The following is a 6,347-nucleotide window of genomic DNA, read 5'->3' as shown; positions in this document are numbered from 1 at the left end:
TGGGTTTTAAGACTTTCCCCATGTGTTTACAGACACACACAGACAAACACACATTAGCCAGTTGTGGTGACCTCCTTTGAGTTCCTGCTCCGGGGTGTCCCCGAGGTGCCGCTCCCGCCCCTCCCTGCAGACCTGCCTGCCCCGGGGCTCCCCATCCCGGGAGCACTGGGAGCACCAGTCCCGGCAGCCTCCACAGGGACCTCTGGCTCCCTCGGCAGCGCTTTAACCCCATCCACGCCCCGTTCCAGAACTGGCTTCACGAGCTGCAGACAGGACTATAAACAACTGCCTCGTTTCCACAGAAATGTCATAATTCCAATAAAACTGAAACCCATTCCCCCACTACATCCTCTTTCCATCGGTAGTTTCACAAAACACATACTGCCCCCTTTATATTCAAAGTGGCCTTCCTGATGCACAAGTTCAAACCCCAGCTATCATCTATCATCTTAATTCTTCTGGGACAAATAAAGTATCATGCAACAGACCATATGTGGATATTTCAGCAGAGCTCTTTAGAGTCATGTCCTGTCTACCCAGTGTGATCAATGGTTATTTTATTTTTGTACATTCAGAATAATACATGACAAACCTCCGCCTGGGTGCACTACCCAAACACAAAAGAGACACTGGGGCTGGGAGGTCCCCGTGTGACTTGGGACATTTATATGCCCTGGCGTGTCTGAGGCATCTGCAGAGGAATCTCAGACACAGTATGGGATCTATAGGAGATTCATGGCAGCTTGAAGGCATGGAGACACATTCCAGAATGTAAACTGGCATTAGGAGTGTACTTCGGCACCTGAAATGTCTCCTACAGATGTGTACAAATAAACTGTACTATGTATCTCTCTCCCTCCTAGGGTGCTGGATCCTGAATCACCTTTATTCTCACAGGACCATGTTAAGCAGTACTAGATGAAAGTCACCTGCACTTTAGAAATGCTCAAGCTCTCATTCTCTGAAAATCAGATCCCCTTCTAGATCAGATAAAGATAAGACCTATCTCTACATTTATCTATAACTTCCGGGATGCTGACCTGTGAAATACAAAATACTTGTAAGTCTATCAATCAGACAGTATTAAAATATTCTGGTTTAAACCACTCTTAGTAAAGATAATTAATCAGTTACAGTAAGGATAATATTTTTTAAATACTGCCCAAAGTAGAATAAATTAATTAGGCAGGATTTGGATGATAGAAAAATTAAAAGTTGAACTATTATTCAAAAGCCACACAACCACATAGATGATCAAAACTAATTTGAGCCATGACATTTAATAAAGGCAGTGTGGGCCTTTATAAGGTTCAATGCGCTCAGTGCTGTAGAAAGTCAGAAGCAGGCATTACCCCTGCTCTGGTATTAGACTCAATAAAGAAGTTTAGTCATTATTTGGTCAGGTTTATATTAAAAAAAAAGAGGTTTGTGCACAGCAGTCTTAATAACTTAGGAAATGCAGGAAGCTTTTAAAAGACACTTTTCTCTCTGCAAACTATGGTGGATATAATGATAATAAGGTGATGTGACTAATAATTAATTCAGCCTTTACTGATAAAAGGTTGAAACTGCTAGTGCTTTCAGTATCTTCTACATATTTTATACAAAACCAGCATTAGAAACATTCCCCCAAATGTGTGAGGATCCAAACCAAACACAGGCTATGTACAGAATCACACTCTGCGTGTCAGCATTGATACAAACATGAAAAGGTCAGAGTACACAGCCAAGAGATGCAAAGGCTGTCCTTTGCATATTCCCCCAAACCTCAGAGTGTGGCTTTTATATCCCTCAGAGTAGGGATTTTATATCCCTACAAATTGCCCATCAACTCCACAGCAGAATTAATTCTTTTCAGCTTTTGCCGAAGGGGTGGAATTCCCACCCACCAGCCAGTGGGATGAAGATTTTCATAGGGAATTTCCAGGACCACAAAAATACTTTTCAAGCACAGCAACTGTCTGCAGTGGAATCCTTTTAAATACATACCTTGTGTTCATTATCAATTGCTAGTTCTTTCCAATATATTGGCAAAACCCTCTGAAAACTCCAAGGCTGTCACTGATACTCGATGAGTCTCTGAAGTTCTAAATACAAACCACTGAGAACAGCAAGTATTGTGCTTAAGGCCCCTTTTTAGTTGCGTTTCCATATTTATATCTCAAATCTCACTGGTAAAACTGGGGCTGAGTGTTTCACTGACAGCAGAGCAGTCTCTCTTTGCTAAACAGAGGCAACACCAGGAAGGCACTGAGAGGTGTGACCAACAACCTGGAAGGAGGTGGCAGCGAGGTGATGTCTGCCTCTTCTCCCAGGTAACAGGGGGCAGGACAAGAGGAAACAGCCTCAAGTTGCACCACGGCAGGTTTAGATTGGATATTATGAAACACTTCTTCACTGAAAGGGTGGCCAGGTACCGGAATGGGAAGTGGTGGAGTCACCATCACTGAAGTGTCCAAAAAACACCTGCATGTGGCGCCTGGGGACACGGTTCAGAGGTAAACACGGCAGTGCTGGGTCACTGCTTGGTCATGGTGATCTTGGATCCGACCTCAGCGATTTTACAATTTTCTTTGTTTTCATTTTAACCTTTGCAACATGGAGAAAGTCAACCTATGTTCGCGGGGGTCTTCCTGAGCCGAACGGGAAATTTCTTTAGGGAGAACACACGTGGGACACACCGGCAACACCGAGCGGCGGCTCGCCACTTTTTAACTGCAAGTGCGAGCTCAGGGGCTGAGGCAAAGTAATGATCGGGGGACCGGCATCTGGTCCGACCGCCTTTCGCTCCCGACACGCCTAAACGTCCCAGGAAAAATCACTAGGAACGCACTTAAACTGTTAACGACGGAAAGAGGGCAGTGGGTGCTGTGGCTGGGCCGCAGCAGCCCGAGGTTCAGACTCCGCCCGGGCAGGGGCAGGGCCGGGCCGGGCCGGGCTGTGGGACGGCGGTGGGATGGCGGCCCCGCCCGCTGGCGGGGGGAAGCGGAAGGGGAGCCGGGCGGGCGCGGCGGCGGAAGTCGATCCGCCTTTCCGGAGCGCGGCGTGCTCGGAGCCATGAGCGTCCCGGCCTTCATCGACATCACCGAGGAGGATCAGGTCAGCGCCCGCACCGCGGCAGAGGCTGGGCCGGGCCAGGGGGGCCGCGCCGGGCCGGGGGGCGGCGGCGGCGGCGGGAGCTGCCCCGCCGGGGCCGCGGGCGCTCCGTGGGCTCCTCCGGGCTCTTCCCCACCGAGATCAAACGGGCGATTTAGAGACACTGAACGTGACTGCTGTGTTTGCTGCTCCCTCTTCAGTGCTCGTCATGTTGTTTTCAGCCCTCCCACCCCTGCTTTTTATTTAGAAAACGGTTCGCGTATGGGCGTTACTTACGCGCCTTGGTTTTGCGGGATTCTCGGTGCTACAGGCGTGGGAACTGGGAGTTTTGTCTTTGGGCTGCTTCTTTGTTGTGACCTTGGAGTTTCGGGTTTGTTGATGCCAGTGTCTTTGAGGTGGTGTATATACACACAGCTGGAAGTCTGCAAGAAACGCACACACAGCCTTCATCCACTTTTCATAGGATCGTAGAATCAGCTGGGTTGGAAGGGACCTCCGAGATCATCAAGTCCAATCCTTGATCCACTACCGCTGTGGTTACTAGACCATGGCACCGAGTGCCACATCCAGTCTCTTTTTAAAAATCTCCAGGGACGGAGAATCCACCACTTCCCTGGGCAGCCCATTCCAATGGCTGACCACCCTCTCTGTAAAGAAATTCTTTCTAATATCTAACCTAAACCTCCCCTGGCATAACTTGAGACTATGCTCTCTTGTCTTGCTGATAGTTGCCTGGGAAAAGAGACCAACCCCCACCTGGCTACAACCTCCTGTCAGGTAGTTGTAGAGAGTGATGAGGTCTCCCCTGAGCCTTCTCTTCTCCAGGCTGAACAGCCCCAGCTCCCTCAGCCTCTCCTCATAATGGTACAGCTCTATCAAGTCGTTGATTTGAAACATCCTCGGTGCAGCAAAGGGTCCCAGAGCATTAATTTAGCTGTATCTGATGTTTCTGTAATGGTTTGGCTTTGAACTGGATGTAAATGACACTTGTGGTCATCACAGCAGCATCCTGGTCAGAGGTGCCCTGTGCCAAAAGTTTTTGTGGCCTCACACAAAACAAACTGTTGTTTTTAAGGGTTATGGTTTTGCTGCTGAAACTGTGGATTGTGAAGCTAATGCAAAGGCATGTTGCTGAGGAAAAGGTGTTTTCTTAGTGCAGGTTTAAATCCTAACAGTGTAAGACAGGTTGTAGCATTATAAGACCAGGTTGGAGGGGGCTTTGAGCAACCTGGTCTATTGGAAGGTTCCCTGTCCGTGGCAGCGAGGTTGGAACAAGATGATCTTTTAAGGCCCTTTCCAACACAAACCATTCTGTGATAAATTGGAAAGTGTCTTTAAAGTTGTGTGAAGACTGTAAGTTCTGATCTCTCTAAAATTTATACCCTTTTTCTGGTTTATACCTCCCATTTCTGGTGAAGAAGCAACTAAGGGGTTTTACTGTTTAAAGTTTTCAAAGGGAGTAAAAGATAATAAAAATTCGTAAGAAAGCATCTTTGTCACAAAAACTTACTAGGCCTGCTGTGCAGGAACCAGTTGTAAGTGACACCTTCACACTATAAGAAAGTCCAACAGTTGTGTGACCTATTCAGTCACTGACAAACCAGCTCTAGCAAGTGCTACAATCTGGCACCAAATTGGTCTGTGGGTTCTACCCTAAAGTTAAGGAAAGGGAGTGTTGTAGGGTACAGGGTGGCAGGGAGCAGTGAGAGGAAGTGTGAGTGAGTGCTGGGGGCAGAGGATTGGTTGCAGAACAAAAATCTGTATGAAATTTAATTACTTCGACCTTGCTGTTCACAAAACAACTGTTTTGTTTTGTATTGTCTTCCTTTTTTTTTTAAGGCTGCAGAACTGCGAGCTTACCTGAAATCCAAAGGAGCAGAAATCTCTGAAGAAAACGCTGAAGGTGGACTCCATGTGGACTTGGCACAGATCATTGAAGTGTGTGATGTGTGCCTGAAAGAGGATGACAAAGGTTTGCCCCTTTGAGTCTTGTTGGTTTTGCTGAACATCACCACTAATGCTGTCAAACAGTAAGAGCTGGCAGAGTTGAGAAGTGTATAGCATGTGTTAATACACAAGCCATATACCTTCATGAAACTGCTTATTTCCATCGTTGCCATGGAAAATTTGCATGTACTCTGCCCCTCCCTTGTCCAAACATCCAGAGCCCTTTGAAGAAAGTCAGAAATGGGAGCTCGACTGTGCCTTGTATGCCTGAGGGCATAGCAAGGTTTATGTAAAACAGGGTTTTCTCTCTGGAAAAGAAAAAGTATTATAAAAGTAAGACTCACTGTCAAATAGTGGCTGTGATGCTGCAGATCAAGAAAAATTAAAGTAACAACAAAAATTAGGCCTGGATATCTGTAAATAGAAAGTTTTAAGTCCTAAACATGAAATGATTATTATTGTCTGAAGCACTGTGATTTTCAGTAGTCAGTAACTCTTTGAGTTAGGGCTGTAGATCCTTAGAAACTGCTAATATTTTTTAATTACACTGATAATGCTGCATTGGCCTTGAGTGATCTTCCTGTGCCTGCTGTGCTCTGTACCAATATGCAAATTCCATCTGAAACTTGTACATGTGAAAAATCAACTGCTAGTATGAGTAATATGTGTTGTTTGAAAGAATGCTTGGTTCATCTAAGAAGGATGACTTGAGGTTATTTTTTATGTTGCTTTTTACTGTAGGCAAATGAGTAGGAAATACTGGAGCAGCTTATTGCTCTGCTTTTTGATGCTCAGATATTTTGGGGAATAAGTATATTCCACGTGTAATGAATTTTGTTCTTAGCCTTTGTATGACTGATACTTGGGCAGACTGAAAAGGAAACACAAGACCTGTCTGGCTCTGTTTGGGAAGGATGGAACACTACACTTAAAACAGGAGCCAGGGAGGATTTTGAATATGCTTCATTCTTCCTGTGGGCATTTTCCCTGTGGTCTGGGAATCCCTTCTGCTGGTGGAATGTTTTACTGTAGTTGAGCACTAGGTGTTAGTATTTTCACTGTAGAACTCTGGGCAGTTTTCTGGATGTGCAGGAGGAAGCCACTGTTTTTAAGACCAAAACCTGAAGCTCCTCTGATTTCTCTTATGTGTAAACAGAATTCAGAGCAAGCGTGATATCAAATACCACATTCGGTGTTGACCTTAGAGTGGTAATTCTTACATGGAGATATGTTGGTCTAAGACCACTTGAGCCAAATCTCTGGTACATTCTAATGAATATCCAGGTTGGTTATCTTGGCATTTT

This window comes from Lepidothrix coronata, unplaced genomic scaffold (assembly GCF_001604755.1).
Source record: "Lepidothrix coronata isolate B3197 unplaced genomic scaffold, Lepidothrix_coronata-1.0 Scaffold133, whole genome shotgun sequence".
Classification (NCBI taxonomy): Eukaryota; Metazoa; Chordata; class Aves; order Passeriformes; family Pipridae; genus Lepidothrix; species Lepidothrix coronata.
This window is presented reverse-complemented; position numbering follows the sequence as displayed.